Genomic DNA, 17,680 nt, shown 5'->3' on the forward strand with positions numbered 1-17,680 from the left:
AAGAGGACTTTTTTCAGCAGATAATCACAGTCCGAGGACTCAAGGTCATACTCAAGTTTCACCTTAATGTTGCATATATATCCACGCATCCATTTTCAATGTGTACTTTTTCTTCTTTTTTCTATGGATCCCCATCTGCAGAGCGGGATGGGTAAAATTCAGACCACACACTCTCCCAACAGCTCTGACGTCAAACAACTCTGCAGGCCTTCTGAAAAGCCCAAGGTGACACAGAGATCAGTGTTTGATTGATGCATTTCTGGATCAGGCGGATTCCCAAAACATGTCTCTGTCTCTATCCCCCCCCCGTCTCTATCTGCGTGTGTGTTATTCTTGTCTTGGAGTCTTGTCTTGGCTCAGCTCATTGCTCCTGTTAATTTGACAGGCTCAATAAACGTGTCACCATTCACCCATAAATAGCATTTTCTCACAGTCAACCAGCCTGAACCGCCATCCTGCCCCCAGTACAAGCAAGGGAGCTGACCCGTAACCCTTTGTCATCGTCACACCAATCACAGGAAAAAAAGCCACAGCTACACCCTGCTGAAAAGGTAAAAAAAAGAAAGAAAAATCATCACGGGAAAAACCAAGCCAGCATACTCTGTCAGCATACTGATGCAAGTTCTGTGCAGAAACGCGTCATCCAGCAGCCCTTTTGAGATTTAACTTTTTCATTTGCATTGTGTGTTTAAATACAGCATGTGGGCACATGTGTCTGACAGCATGGATGCCAAACTGAGAGAATGAGTGTGCATATGTTCAGCATCTTAAGTTGCTGCTCAGACGTGGATGGGGGGCAGGTGCTGCTACAGCCTCAGGGGAGCTCGGGGGTGGGGGGGTGGGGGTTAGTGTCGGGGGATGAGAGGAGGATGCCAAAATCACTTTTTAATTACTCAGGGGCTGTGCTTGTGTCATGCTCGGGCCCCTGAGATCCTGTGTGGCTCATAAATAAGCTCTGGATTTGCACAATGTGCCTCCAGCACCTGTGAGCATCACACAGGATGATGAAAGACTATCATTTTTTTATATAATTCATGCAATTTTTGCATGACTGAATGAAGGTAGTTTAAGCTGCAATAAGGAAGGGCTCATTAGTACTTCAAGAACTATAATTCCAAACAAAAATATCTTTGTTCAGTGTCACTTCTGCTATCTGCAGTCACATAGACCCACATGTGAGCCGTCCATGGTGCTCACTAAAGGATTGCTGCATAACACAATCATGTTTGTGTTCATCGAGGTGCACACATATGCACACAGCAGGCAAAACACAGCATAGAATCCTATCATGTTGTTTGATAAGTTGAAGTTCTACACAACAGACCAGGATCAGCAGCAATTGGTTTGGAAAGACACAGCGGGATCCTCCTCCTGCACGAGTCAGGAAGCACGATTGGTCCCACATGACAGCCCACAGCTGGTATATATTTAGCAGGCCACCCCATCCTCACGCACACCAACAACCCCTATTTCCTAACCACACCTACGTCTCCTCCCTTTTTATACCTCCTGCCACCTTGTCAGGAAGTGCGTCATCAGCTCGTCAAGGGGGAGCCTCTGGGGCGCGGCACTTTGATATTGTTCCTCCTGCATCATGAGTTCTTCAAGATCACACACACATATGGACGCACGTGCGCAGGCACACACTGAATACATGACGGTGAGATGCTGGGATATGTGCATGAGGCAGAGGGATGTGCAGGCACGTGCGTGGAGCGCACATAAGAACGCAGTCATTTTAAAGCAGTTCTACTGCGTAGCAAATTCTACCATTGTCCAGAATAAAATGTGGATTTAATGTCTCTTCTCAAAAAAGAACGAAAGAAAGAGATTGGAATTTGTTGTTGCTTCTCTCTTACTGACCATATTCTTATTGAATTTGCTGATAAGGGTTGATATTTGGACCCTTCCCAAGGAGGAACACTGGGAATTATGGAGTGAAAAGAGAAAGGAGGGGGTATTTTTTTTTCTGGACTAATGCAACTAAGGCACCTGGATTAGAGTGTGCATTTGTGTCTGTGCAGAGACATGCATGCACTTGTGTGCCAGTAGCTCCTTATTCAGACTGGCCTCTTAGTGCTCTATCACCAGATGGGAGCCAGCAGTAGAGATGTGTGTGTGTGTGTGTGTGTGTGTGTGTGTGTGTGTGTGTGTGTGTGTGTGGCAAGGGGTGGTGGTGGTGGGGGGGGGGGGCTTCTTTTGTCCTCCTGCCTGTCACCGATGGCTTCACAGTGGGGTGATGAACACACTCCAAATCTCATTAAAAAGTGAGAGAAGGGGGGAGAGGGCTTTTATGTCTGATGGGTTTGCAGGAAACACTGAACAGCAAGTCCAACTTGGTGCGCGCTTCGTTTAGCTTCAAATGGGTTTTTAAATCAGAATCATGTTTCATAGCTGCGAGATACGTTGCTCATGAAACACAATCAGATTATAAAGATAAATCACAAACACACATCCCTTGAAGCGTTATTGATTTCGTGCTGTCGCCACTTTTTGTTCATCTGATTTGATTGGGTACAGTGACGTGACACGTCCTGATAGAGAGGTCTCAAAGCAAAGTGATAAAACAAGCACAACACTATCACCATCTGCCCCTTTGTTCTGCATTTAGAGCCCGGGCAGAGTACACGCTCCTCACTACTAGAGCTGACTGTGGTGAATTCATTTTCTATTACAGTCATTTGTTAGATGATAACAACCCCCAAAATACATGGTAAGCAATCCTAATCTTCAAAACAGGCCTTTCATTATCAAAGTTAAACCACTCGCTGTAACTGCCAGTGCAAATGGCACAACACCAAGCCCCCTTTGTAAAACCTGCAATTTACCCATTAGGGCTAGAAATTGGTTTGAAATTGCAGGCGATTACTTCTCATCTACAGCAGAAATCTCACGCAGTTGATCTTCAACTGAAAAAACATCCTCAATGCTCCTCACACTCTCTGCTCTCCGCTGTCGACTTCCTGCAGCCATTTTTAATGAGAGCCTACCGACACACATTTGCATTCATCTAATGGATTTTGTGCGTGTGTGTATGTGTGTGTCATTGCAGTGATAAAATATTGATGCCCGGCACCTTTAAGAGGCGAACCCGTGTGAGCAGACACCTTGGGACGAGTGTGTGGGAGGAAAGGGACAGACAATAAACAAATAGGATAAAACACACAGGAGACCCCGCCTCTGATGTTTGCTTCTGAAAGATCGCAGTAAAAATTGTGCAGCTCATACAAAGTAGGGAGCTAATACTACATCTCCCTTGGGTTTCATATAACAGCCCATAAACTCAGGCCAATTGTACTGCTAGATTGTGTGAGTGTGTGTGTGAGTGTGTGCTCTTTATTAAGTGATTGATTTATCAGTGATGACTGTCAATCACATAAATTCATAAAGAGGGCTCCTCATCAGTAAAGAAAAACAAACTAGTTCTTGATGTTCATGTAAGATATATAAATCAGTTCTCTGATTCTAAAATGACATCTTCCTTTGTCATTAACACCATCTCTTACAGAAATGTACAGCATCATTTTGGACAGATGCTGAGAGCCTTGTTAAAACATCCATTAAAAGCAACACCTGTGAGTTCTGCATTAACACAATATCAGTCAGACCACGAGACTAGACCTGTCAGACCAAAGTGGGCTAAGTGAAGGCTGCAGAAAAGAATCAGATGAAAAGGATAAGATAATGTCATGATCTTTCTTTCATCATATCAGCTTCCTTTGTTATCTGGTCTGCTTCTTTTGGCTCTCTCTCCCTCCCCTGTTCTCTTCCTCGCTCTGTCACTGCTGCATGGTGACTCAGACACTGCAGAGATGCTACATCTGAATGATATACCAGATGAGTCACACACTGATCGGCCGCTGTCCGACTTTCAATGTTTTATTTTATTCATTTATTTTTTCACGCATACAAGCACCCACCGGTGGGTTATAACCTCTGGACCACTGCACAGGTTCAAAGTGCAAAGACAGGGAGCTGTCATGATGGACGTACCTGAGAATGCTTGTTTTCAGGCTCTGCTCTGCACCTACGCTCCACACTAAACAAACAATCTGATTTTAATGGTGTTTCCTTCACACCGCCCTGACCGCTGCTGCAGGAGCAGCATGCGCATAGTTGGTAAATCTGTCAATCCTCTGCTCCACAGAGGGGCAAGATTTCTGTTCATCCCTCGCTCTCTCTGTCCATCTGTCAGTCTTTCTCCCGTCTGCTCAAACAGTGAGTCGGCAGACTTGGCATTTAGGGTTTTAAACCACATACAGACTTTATTCTGTGCTCTGACACATTAAAAATAAGTTTTTCGCTTCAGCCAGTCAGTGAAGTTCAAAAAACTCCCAGGAATCTGTCATGCAAAGTAGGGACACTTACCTACTGCACTTCTACTGGTCTCTTTAAGGGTCACCACAGTAGGTCGTCTGCCTCCATCTCACCCCATCTCTAACATCCTCCTCTGTCACGCCAAACCTCTACATATCCTCCTTCACTACATCCATAAATGTCGTCTGTTGTCTCCTTTGTCCAATATATCCACCGTCCTTCATTCAAGCTCATCCAAGCCATGTCAGAATTTTTTTCTTTGTATTATTGTAGGGTGTTGCCTTACAAAACAAAGCACCTTTAGGCACCTGTTGTTGTGATTTGATGGTATATAAATCAAAGTGAATTAAACTAACTTTGTCTCCAAACTGCTCAATCTGTGCTGTCCCTCTGATGTACTCGTCGGTTAAGCACTAAAGCTTCCAGCTCAGCTTCCCGTCATTTTGTCAGTGCCACCATCTCCAAACCATCCTCCATCATAGCAGGTCTCACTAGAATCTTGTAAATCTTCCCTTTCACTGTTGCTGTTATCCTTCTGTTACTGCTACTGTGTTCAAATTGAAGGTGTTTAACTTGAGTTTTTCCACTGAATCGCCTTGTGACCACTTTTGATAGTAAGGTAGTTGCACAGGTCACCTGGTGGAATGCATCCTGCCTCCAAAAAATCGGGGTCAAACTTAGACTGACTGGATTCACTCTCAGACAGACTGGCAACACGTTGCAATCAGTCGGACTCAGTGTGCACCGAACTTCAGTCACAATAATTTTGTTTGTTTTGCAGTCTCCAGAGATAATAATAATGGATTGGATTTATATAGCGCTTTTCAAGGCACCCAAAGCGCTTTACAATGCCACTATTCATTCACTCTCGCATTCACACACTGGTGGAGGGAAGCTACGGTTGTAGCCACAGCTGCTCTGGGGCAGACTGACAGAAGCGAGGCTGCCATATCGCGCCATCGGCCCCTCTGGCCAACAGCCAACAGTAGGGTAAAGTGTCTTGCCCAAGGACACAACGACCAGGACAGAGAGCCCGGGGATCGAACCAGCGACCTTCCGGTTACAGATACGCTTCCTAACCCCCTGAGACATGGTCGGGGATGTAGCATTGACCAAACAGTAAGTGAAATTCAAACTTAACAGCGCAGAAATAATACAAAAGTAGTTCCACTTGGGACTTTAACCCACGTCTCCTGGATCAAAATCCCTCACACCACAAATCGGAATGCAGGATTTAAATCATTGAGTAAACTTGTTAGATCACTGCTTGCACATAACCTCTGTTTGGGGCTAGCATCCACATCTACAAAAAAAGATCATATATTGTATCTGCTTCAGTGTAGCAAGTAATAAAGTAATATAGCAAGTAGTTCCTACTGCTGATAGAGACTGAAAGAGTTAAGTTGAAGAGTGATCACACTCTTCTGCAAGGGTGAACCTGGATGAATTCACAGAATTTAAGAGAAAGGCATGTTGAACTACTGAAATGGCTCATGGTCTTTTTTACAACAATAGAAGAAAATTCATTTTTTCAAGGCTAAGCTCCATAAGCCTCAAAGGCTGGAGTGATGTCCTACAGTGGGGCAAAAAAGTATTTAGTCAGCCACCGATTGTGCAAGTTCCCCCACTTAAAATGATGACAGAGGTCAGTAATTTGCACCAGAGGTACACTTCAACGGTGAGAGACAATGTGAAAAAAAAATCTATGAATTCACATGGTAGGATTAGTAAAGAATTTATTCGTAAATTAGGGTGGAAAATAAGTATTTGGTCACCTCAAACAAGGAAAATCTCTGGCTCTCACAGACCTGTAACGTCTTCTGTAAGAAGCTTTTCTGTCCCCCACTCGTTACCTGTATGAATGGCACCTGTTTGAACTCATCATCTGTATAAAAGACACCTGTCCACAGCCTCAAACAGTCAGACTCCAAACGCCGCCATGGCCAAGACCAAAGAGCTTTCGAAGGACACCAGGAAAAGTATTGTAGACCTGCACCAGACTGGGAAGAGTGAATCTACAATAGGCAAGCAGCTTTGTGTGAAAAAATCAACTGTGGGAGCAATCATCAGAAAATGGAAGACATACAAGACCACTGATAATCTCCCTCGATCTGGGGCTCCACGCAAGATCTCATCCCGTGGGGTCAAAATGATCATGAGAACGGTGAGCAAAGATCCCAGAACCACACGGGGGGACCTGGTGAATGACCTGCAGAGAGCTGGGACCAAAGTAACAAAGGTCACCATCAGTAACACACTACAACGGCAGGGAATCAAATCCCGCAGTGCCAGACGTGTTCCGCTGCTGAAGCCAGTGCATGTCCAGGCCCGTCTGAAGTTTGCCAGAGAGCACATGGATGATACAGCAGAGGATTGGGAGAATGTCATGTGGTCAGATGAAACTGAAGTAGAACTTTTTGGTATAAACTCAACTCGTCGTGTTTGGAGGAAGAAGAATACTGAGTTGCATCCCAAGAACACCATACCTACTGTGAAGCATGGGGGTGGAAACATCATGCTATGGGGCTGTTTTTCTGCCAAGGGGACAGGACGACTGATCCGTGTTAAGGACAGAATGAATGGGGCCATGTATCGTGAGATTTTGAGCCAAAACCTCTTTCCATCAGTGAGAACTTTGAAGATGAAACGAGGCTGGGTCTTCCAACATGACAATGATCCAAAACACACCGCCCGGGCAACAAAGGAGTGGCTCCGTAAGAAGCATTTGAAAGTCCTGGAGTGGCCTAGCCAGTCTCCAGACCTCAACCCCATAGAAAATCTGTGGCGGAGTTGAAAGTCCGTGTTGCTTGGCGACAGCCCCAAAACATCACTGCTCTCGAGAAGATCTGCATGGAGGAATGGGCCAAAATACCAGCTACTGTGTGTGCAAACCTGGTAAAGACCTATAGTAAACGTTTGACCTCTGTTATTGCCAACAAAGGTTATGTTACAAAGTATTGAGTTGTATTTTTGTTATTGACCAAATACTTATTTTCCACCCTGATTTACGAATAAATTCTTTACAAATCCTACCATGTGGATTCATGGATTTTTTTTTTCACATTCTGTCTCTCACAGTTGAAGTGTACCTCTGGTGCAAATTACTGACCTCTGTCATCATTTTAGGTGGGGGAACTTGCACAATCGGTGGCTGACTAAATACTTTTTTGCCCCACTGTATGTCAGTGACATACACGCCTCACTGATGCTGATATTAAATACGCTGGTGACAAAAGCATTGAATTATAATTTAAAGAAAAAACCCTGACACTGTGAAACTTTTTTTTTCTTATATCACAAAGAAACCATTTGTTAGAGCGGCTTTATGTTGGCTTTTGCAAAACCTGAATCATGTGGTGAAAAGCATCCTTGCATTTCTGTTCCTAGGTTGTATTGATTAGCGCGTCGCTACATGTATTATACCTGTATGTCCTTGCCTATTTTGATTTTTTTCCTTTCTGTTTCTTTTGTCCATGTTTCTAAAACTGAGATGAGTTGCTATGGAGACCAGGATACATGTGTAAAAGGGAAGAGGCAAAAAAGCGAAATGTAGTGTTCGGGAGACACTTGAAGGACCATTCAAACTGAAGCCGAAAGAGCAAGCGTACACTGTACGTCACTCACATTTCTTTTTCTTCTTTTTGACTCATTATGCTTCAAAAACACAAAGGCACAATTTCGTAAAGGTGCAAATGATAATGAACAAATCAGCATCTCTCCTCACGCACCTCTGAGTGTGAGTGACAGTCTGATCTTTCATGTGCTGACAGAGGTTAAGCGACTCGCCAGTGATAATACAGCCATTTCAGGCACTCCATCACTTGATAATTACATTACACCGGTACTCCATTGCTTCCACTCGCTTCCGGTAATCTTGTTAAGATCCCAGTGATTGGAATCGTGGTGACAGAGACAAATGACAGCGGGTTGGCCGCCAGTGGAGCCAAGCCCTCTCCATGTCTGACTGAAGGTTTTGAAGTGCATTAAGCCTTTGTCATGTAACTATGGAGCTGTAGAGGCACACAAGCACTGAAAAGCAAAGGCAGACTCTTTAAGTTCTCTATTAAAATAAGTCCATTTGCTAATTTGCACTTTTAGGAAGAACCATGTATCCGCATTTCTTAAATGCGGATACATGGGTTTCCTACACAATGGCTACAGACCATGTCATTAAAAGTAAACATGGCTTCCCCTTTTTTTCCTTTTCCCCCTACTAACAAGGGCTTGTGATTGAGTTGCTATGCTGCCCTCTGGTGTCCATTTGTTAACACTCCACTCAAACCACTGGTGTTTTAGGATCCTGTATGCTGGTTTGCTTCATATGGAGTACAGACCTGTAAAAATGTACAGCTCTTTTTTTTTTTTAGGTTTCATTATTCCCCGCTGTAGACTCAGAGACAAAGTACAGTAATTTACCAGCCCTGCTTATAGACCTGCTTCACATTTAGATGCTCAGTGTGACAGGTAGCTTAATTAAAGTAAAGGTCTGCCCTGCAGCTATTGACCGCCTGGCCTGCCAGCCTGTGCTGAGTTAACCAGCATTCATCTGTCATCTGCAGCACTGGCTGACATATTTTTTATTAGTCCTTTAAATGAACGCCTCACAGCCTGATATCCACAGACAGGCTGTGACACTGAGACAGTATGAGGGTGATTGACATGATTTAAATCAGAGCAAATACCTGTGAGAGAGAAAAACAAGTGACAGACTTCAACATAAAACGTAACATTATGATGACACTAGATAAAAGGTGCATGGTCATTTAAAGGAGCTACATTTTCTTCTTAAAACATTTTATGACTTGACAGAGAGCAAATGAGGGGTTTAAAAATTAAACAAAGAAAAAAAAACAATAAGACAACAATAAAATTGATTTAAAGGCTACTTTAGTTTCAGGAGATTTTTAGGATTTATTTTTTTCAGGGGAATGTTAAGACCTCAAAACACAGCTATCCTTTAAATTATTCAAGGATGTAAATAACCACTATAAGGTGAATCCAACCATAGAAGACATCACAGAAATGCTTTCATTAGTTGAGAGTTTTACCACAACAAGTGTACTGACTCTCCTTTCTTTCAATTTAAATGGGCTATAAAAATATAAACAGGCAATGATTTGAATGGGAGGAAAACGGTGCATATGAAGTGAATAAAAAGCCAGTGTATTCTTCTCAAATCAGAACAGAAAAACACACACACACAGATGCATTGAGTTATATGAAGGAACCTCATTCCACCTTAAAATGAAATCTGCTTTAATCTGACAGAATGATAAAACACTTGTGAGTCTCTAATAAGTGTGGCCCCATCTGATGGACCCCAGGTCCTTTTGACCCAGGGGACCAATTTGAGTGGTACACAGCACATGGTGCCGGGCTGAATTGTCGACCCCCACCTCCACCACTAGCTCCACTAGCACCAAAATGGAGCAGGATTAGGGTTCAGTTGTCTTGGCAACCTAAGATGCCATCTGTCATGTGTGTGCTGATCCACGTCGTGTAGCTGAGACATTGTTTTAATTCAATCATTTTTTCATTGCCAGGCAGACTTGTGTCTGTGTGTATTTAACTAGGGCGGAGTTAAAAGACAGGGTCTGTGTGGAAATCTCAAATGTGAAGCTTTAAGAAAAGCAATCCAGCAAATGGCCAAGAAAACAAAGAAAGATGTAGAAGAACACGAGGCCAGTTTCGGTTAGGGGGTCTTAAGAGAGGAAACAAAAACATGCTGTGAGTAGCTATGTTGTCTGGCTTTGTTTAACAGTCCGGGCTGTGCTCCAGATGCTGATCAGGGGACTATTTATTAACTCTGTGGGTGCATCTGAGTCATTGTTAAATTGGCTTAACAGGTCTTTAAAATATCTCTACTATACAAGCCTCTGCAATTCACAGATTCACACAGCCTCTCTGAAAACAACTGTTGGCTGTTGTAAGAACTACAAAATGGTTTTATATCTAATCTCATATGGGTGTAGCATGAAGTGAGACTAATGCACACCGTACACACATTAAAATTCAATACAGCAAAGGTCAGCGAATGCTAACCAGTGCAAATGAGCAGGAGGGCAGCAGGGAGGTATACTTATCGAGGGAAGGGGGAGTGTCTGATAGACGTAGGAACATGAGGGGGTTGTCCCCCTTGGGGCAGACTGCAAATGAACCAGCAGCCACACCTGAGACACACACACACACACGCACGCACACACACACACACACGGACAGACACCAAACACACAAAGTGGTGTTAGCTTGTAGCTACCTCCGCCACCTACCTGACTGATTGACGCCCCGGAGCTACAACTATTAAAACAAAACATCATCATCTGAGGAAGTGTAATTAACATCCATGCTGTCTCGGCAGCGTTAATTAACATATTATAATGAGAAAAAAATGTGTTACCACTACAGAGTCCTTAGCAGAAACACTGCTGATGTTCATCTTCTTAACCCTGAAGGGGCACAGGTACAGAGCGGGAGGGAAAGAGAGAGAAAGAGAGCCAGGGACAACAACAAGAGACAACATCGTCACATTACAAAGGTATAGTAATCATCCACAACTATTTTCAGTTGCGGATGATAAAAGTTTATTCATCCCGTGAATCCTATGTATGCAATTCAAAAGCAGGAAAACACTCTCCCAAAAAATCACCCCAGGCGTATATGACAGAGAATGTGCATCTGCTTTTTTGAAATGTAATTAGTTGCTTTTTGTATTTTATAATTTATTTATTACATTTTATGTGGAGTGAATAAATAAAAGTATATTTACGGTGGCCCCTAGAGACAAAGCACGTCCAAACTCTGAACATGTACAAACTCCAAAGCATGTACAGCATGGAGTTTGTACATGCTTCGGAGTTTGTACATGTTTTGTTAGTCCAAGGATCACTGGACTAAATGACTACAGACCTGTGGCTCTGACATCTGTGGTCATGAAGTAATTTGAACACCTGGTCCTCTCCTACCTCAAGACCCTCACGGCCCCCCTCCGAGACCCCCTGCAGTTTGCATACAGAGCCAACAGGTCTGTAGACGATGCTATCAACATGGCTCTACACTTCATCCTGCAGCATCTGGACTCCCCAGGAACCTACGCCAGGATCCTGTTTGTGGACTTCAGCACTGCCTTCAACACCATCCTTCCAGACCATCTCCAAGGCAAGCGTTCCCAGATGAATGTGCCTGATCCCATATGCCGGTGGATCACTGACTTCCTGACAGACAGGAAGCAGCACGTGGGGCTGGGAAAGACTCCCGGACCATCAGCACCGGGTCCCCCCAGGGCTGTGTTCTTTCTCCTCTGCTCTTCTTCCTGTACACTAACTGCTGCATCTCAGCTAATCAAGTTTGCAGATGACACCACCGTTATTGGACTCATCGTGGACGGGGATGAGTCTGCATACAGGAGAGAGGTTGAACGTCTGGTGTCCTGGTGCAGCCACAACAACCTGGTGCTGAATGCCCAGAAGACAGCGGAGATTATTGTGGACTTCAGGAAGCACACAGCCCCACTCCCCCCCATCATCCTGACTGACACCCATATCACCACTTCAGACTCATTCCACTTCCTGCGTACCGCCATCACCCAGGACCTCAAGTGGGAGCCCACCATCACCTCCGTCATAAAGAAGGCCCAGCAGAGGATGTACTTCCTGAGGCAGCTGAATTTAACCTGCCAACACGAACGATGATGCAGTTCTACACTGCAATCATCGAGTCCATCCTCACCTCCTCCATCACCGTGTGGTATGCTGGAGCTACTATCAGGGACAAACAGAGACTGCAGCGTGTTGTGCGCTTTGCTGAGAAGGTGACTGGCTGCAGACTCCCATCTGTGCAGGACCTGTACAGGAGGCTCCGGTCCATTCGGACCAAAACCTCTCGCCATAAGAACAGTTTCTTCCCCTCTGCTGTTGGACTCATGAACAATAACCATATGACTATACTGTGTTCTCTGCATCTGTTCCATTTTTGCACTGATCATCAACTGCATTCATGTATATATCGATCTGCTTAGCACTTTTAATTTTAATTTTTATGTTTATTTAACTGTTGTATTACAGTGTGTTTTGCACTAAGTACCGCAGCAATTTCCCAATGTTGTAAACCTGCTCAACATTTGGCAATAGAACCCTTTCTGATTTCTGAATCTCCAAAACACATTTAAATTCCAAAACACATGAAACCTCCAAAACAAATACAAACTCCAAAACACAACGAAAGTGAAACAAGGTAATTGCAGTTTGTGTTTTGAAGTTTGTACGTGCCCAGCATTATGGACCATTCTGGGCATCCTCTGCATCCTCTGCACACGGCCATAAACAACCAGAGGAGCCTGTTCAGTGAGAGATTGCTTCTCCCAAAGTCAAGGACCACCAGACTTAAAAAGTCCTTTGTCCCACACGCCATTAAACTGTTTAACTCCTGGCTGGAGGGGAGAGGGAGGGGAAACGGGGACAAAGGAGGGGGGAACAAGTAAGCTGTAGTGCCTTTTCACTGTGGAATAGTTTTTGTTAACATCCAACGGTGTAATAGACTCACAATACTAGAAATGTGCGGTTCCCTTGTATTCTTATTCCTATTTATCCCTTTTGTATACTCTGTATTTATATATGCGTATATATGGTACACTTCTGTCGGTGCTGTGCTACTGGAAACCCACCCGAGGGATAAATAAAGTTTCATCTAATCTAATGTAATCTATAGGGCAGTACAGGGCTTTGTATCTACCACTCCACTGTGATATAACGAGCGGTCACAGTCACGTGGCTTTCTGTTGCCCTGGAGGTCCACCCATTTGTAGTTAGGGCAACAGAAGATGCCTGGGACAGTTCACCCATAACTTTAAACTTTTCCTGCTCATACATGCTTGGAACGATCTTGTCACACTGAAGTGGACACGCAACGAGATGTCATAGCGTGGCTCATGCACGTTTATCACAGTTTAAACCCCTTGTTTTGCACAACGGAGTACGGCCTCCCGTCTGCAGCTAAACACCCCAGTAGCTTTTGTAATAGCTTTAGCCCGGTCGGATTGGGCAGCAAAGGGCTGCTTAAATGCCGCAAACTCCTCTGCTCCGCCACTTGGATCGCAAGCGCTGACCATAACTATCGCTTGACAGACCCACCACGCGCACCACACACATACTTTTTTTTTCTCTTTCAAATCTTCGGATCACGTGCGTGCCGAACCGTGGAGTGGGATCGGTTCGGATTTCGGATCAACCGTGATCCGTTGCACCACTAGTGACCACAGTGCACACGTCTAATGTTGCTCACAGTGGTTCAAGGGGGATGATCTGATATCCTCGTGTTGGTGTTGTTCCCAGACCATCATGAAAATGTTGTTCCAGGTTCAACATTGCAAGTGACCAATCACATTGTTGTGACGTTATTCCTTTGCGCGCCAAGCCATTCATGCATTTATGAAATTCCAATGTTGCAAGGACAATATCAATTCTGCTTACTGTTTATTAAAGGGTTACGGTTAGGGTTAGGGTCAGGGTCTGTTGATCGGCGGACAGAGGCGGTTTCACGCAGCTTAAGTACAGTTTTTTGTTTTACGCCAGTTTTTCCCGAAGTCGCAAAAGTATGACGTCACAACATTCTGATTGGTCACTTGCAATGTTGATCCTGGAACAACATTTAGTATGATGATCTGGGAACAACACCAACACGAGGATATCAGATCAACCGGTTCAAGGGACCGCTCAGGGAGTTTGTGTGTTTGCTCAGACACATGAAAAATTAGAGGGAACATTGACCGTATGTATTTATATATAAACATATATAAATAAAACCACCGTTTTTTTACATTAGTAATTCCTTTTGTGCATAATTTTATATTGTTGTTGATAATAAACTAATTAAAGCAAGAAAACAACCTGAAGAGCCGGTTGAGGGCCGGTTAGGAGCTGAAAGAGCCGGCTCTTTTTAGTGAGCCGAGCCGAAAGAGCCGGTTCTCTAAAAAGAGCCGGAATTCCCATCACTACTCACCATGCTGATGGTATTTTATGGCTGTCAAATGGTATTGTATGGTTTTTGGTAAATTCAGCTAAAGAAATGGAAGGAAAGTATTTGTTTTTGCAACTGGCTTTGGTAATATTCTTGTTATGTGCACATATCACGAGAAAGTCTGGCTCCTTGGAAGAAAAATATAAAAAAAATGAAAGGTGGCTCAGACTTGTGCTGTACACATCTTTATTCATCTATTTCTGGGTTTTAATTTTTTAAAAAACCTAAGTCCTGTTGATATACAAACCATTCAAAAGTACAAAAGGTGGACATTGTGATACCATGATATCTGAATGAAAGCGTGAATTTATCAGCTAATGTTAGCTAACTTAGTTAGCAAGCTGCTTTCCTAACTAGGTGTAAGATGCAATGCAAAAACACACATATAAGCTAAGTAGTGCTATTTAATGACTAATAAAACACCACAATTTCACTTACCAAATCCAAAGCGTAAAGTTCTTGAATTGTGAAATTTTCTTAGTGCAAAAGAAGATGCAAATATGTCTACAGTGTTGGGAAGGTTACTTTTAAAGTGTATTCCACTACAGATTACAGAATACAAAATGGCCCAAAATGTAGTTTGTAACGTATTCCATCACGTTACTCAATGTGACTAACGTATTCTGATTACTTTGGATTACTTGATATATTGTCATGCTTTTTACAACTACATGAATGTACTATTGCTGTGTGATTTATTACTATTAATGAAGGCTAGTCGCTACCAATCTAACATTGTTAGCTGGCGTTAGTTGAGGTTAGTTCATAGACTGCAGACTGTTAGACTTGATAGATAGCATTAACAACCTGCTAGCTGCAAATAATCATGTGCAGTTCTGAAAGCAATACCAACTAGATTTTTAAATCTTAATATAAAATGAGTAAGATTAGGGTGGACATTAGATAAGGCTGCACTTTTTGCAGCAATCTCTTATATAAAACTATTTCTGTATCAGTAATGTTTTTTTTCTGTCTGCTTTCAGAAACTGCACATGATTATTTGTAGCTAGTAGGTTGTAATGTAGCCTTCATTAATAGTAATAAAACAAACAGCAATAGTTCATCGAAGATACTGTAGTGGCACACAACGGGACAGGCAAAGAAAAAACAACAAAAAAAAACAAACAAACAAAAAAAACAAAAAAACAAAGTAACTGTATTCTAATTATCACCTACTTAAGTGGTTACAGTTACTCATATTTTGTATTTTAAATACGTAATGCCGGTACATGTATTCCATTACTCCCCAACACTGTATGTCTTTAACAACAAACAGTTGATTGCTTGCAGAGTGATTGCATAGGCAAAAACTTTACCCTCATATGCCAGTCAGAGGTATTCTTTACGCCCCTTGGTATCACCTCCATGAAACTACTAAGATATTTTTATCTTATTAGTATCTAAGTATCATTGAGATTTTATGTTCCCTGGTTGCTCCATTGCTGCTAGTTGTGTTTGGATGCCTAATAAGAATAAATAATTTAATTAATTAATCTTTAATTAGTTAGCCAATGAACATACATGATCCTTTTCTGAAACACAGCATGACCAAAATTTACAAAATTACACATTTTTGTTGTGAATATGACCAAAAATGAGTGACTGAGTCCATAAAGTCAGCAGGAAAGTATTTTCTGAGATGAGAAGACTTATCCATGGACTTATGGAAGCCTTTTTGCAAACACAGGGGACATTAAAAACACTACAGATTCAAGTCACTTCCTCACATGGCTCCACATTTAACATACCTGGAAGATACATCCATATTTTATACTGTAGGGGTGCCTAAAACTAGGACAGCTAACCATTTAGCTAACTTGCATCAGACCAGTCATAAGCAAACGTAAGACTGTCCTCAAACTACAGAGCAGTCTGTAATCTCCACTCAAGACATTTTTTAAAATTCCTTAATTTCACTGATTGTTTTAAGCATCCATATCTGCAAGCACACATAATTAAAACTAATAGAGAAAACAAAACTCCAAACTCTGAGGCATTGAAAGAACCATCTAAATGTAGATGGCAACTTCATGATTCCTTACCCATAGTGTCATTTTTAAAAAAGTTTTTGTTATATTAAAACACTGCAAACAGTCATGCAAACTAGATTTTTTTTAAAGGATCTTTGTTTTAAACATTTTTAATATTCAGTAGCTATTCGACTGTAATTGTAAATGTGTTGCTATGGGAACCAAGTTTACTTTCTATTAACAGCAGGAGAAGGAGAAAAATGTAATTTAATTAAGATATCCTGTTTAAATATATTTATTTAAATATGGAGGGGGGAAAAAATCCCCGACAAAAACGAGGGAACAACAGATATGTATTTCCTTCTTTTCTCCCACGGTCTAACCTGTCTTCAGCGGTTGTAAGCTGACACCACAAACTTGCAGGCATTTAAAAGTGACGGCCCCCTTTACATACTTTAGTGTACTCACATGTGGTGGACCTGAGGGCGCTGAACATCTGGTCGTGAGTGATGTGTGTACCAGACGAAAAACACGTAAGAAGAAGACTGTGAATAAGAGACATCTGTGGAAGAATCCTACAGTTACTGTGAGCGTTTTGTAAGTATATTTTATATTTATGTGGAATTATTATTATTATTATTATTATTGTTATTATTATTATTATCATTATTATTATTATCATAGCTGTGGTCATAACAATTTATTTCAAGAAATAGAAAATGGATCAAAATTTACTATTTCAGAGTTGCTTGTGTATTTTACAACAACTACCACTACATGTAGTTAACCATAACTAACCATAACTTACCTTTTTTCTGTCAGAAGAAAACGTGTCTTTAAATGTCAGCTTTGGAAACTTATTTTCACATAAGCACTCACAGAAGTTACTAAATGAAGAAACTGTTCTGAGGAGCTCATTGTTTGAACCAGTGGAAGATTGAAAAATGTATATCTTGGTACCAGAATTTGATTTGATAGGGTTTTACTGGAGCAAGAGCGTGTTTTATCAAAGGAGCATAAAGAGGTGCAGCAGGCGATAGACCTTCTCATCCTGTGTTGATATGGAGTTTATTTAGTCTAGAAGCATCGTAGGGTAGGTCGTGGAGTGAGAGCTGAAGCCTCTTCTTCATTCAGTAGTTTTACATTACCTCTTCTACTTTCCAACAAGTCAAATGAGACGGACTCAAAACTGATGGAGTAAGATGCTGCCAGCAGCGCTACTGCCGTCCAATATTTTATTGATAGTAATTTCAAATAGTTGCCACACAGAAAGCATCAGATTTTGTTGGAAGCTGAAGAAATGATTTCTACTTGTTTTAACCCCAAAGTAAACACCAAAGCTGTGCCTGCCATGTAGGAAAGGAATGTAGTTGTTTACCAGA

Source organism: Diplotaxodon limnothrissa, linkage group LG1 (genome assembly GCF_057381915.1).
Source record: "Diplotaxodon limnothrissa isolate DT_005_m linkage group LG1, D_limnothrissa_male_GT1.1, whole genome shotgun sequence".
Lineage (NCBI taxonomy): Eukaryota > Metazoa > Chordata > Actinopteri > Cichliformes > Cichlidae > Diplotaxodon > Diplotaxodon limnothrissa.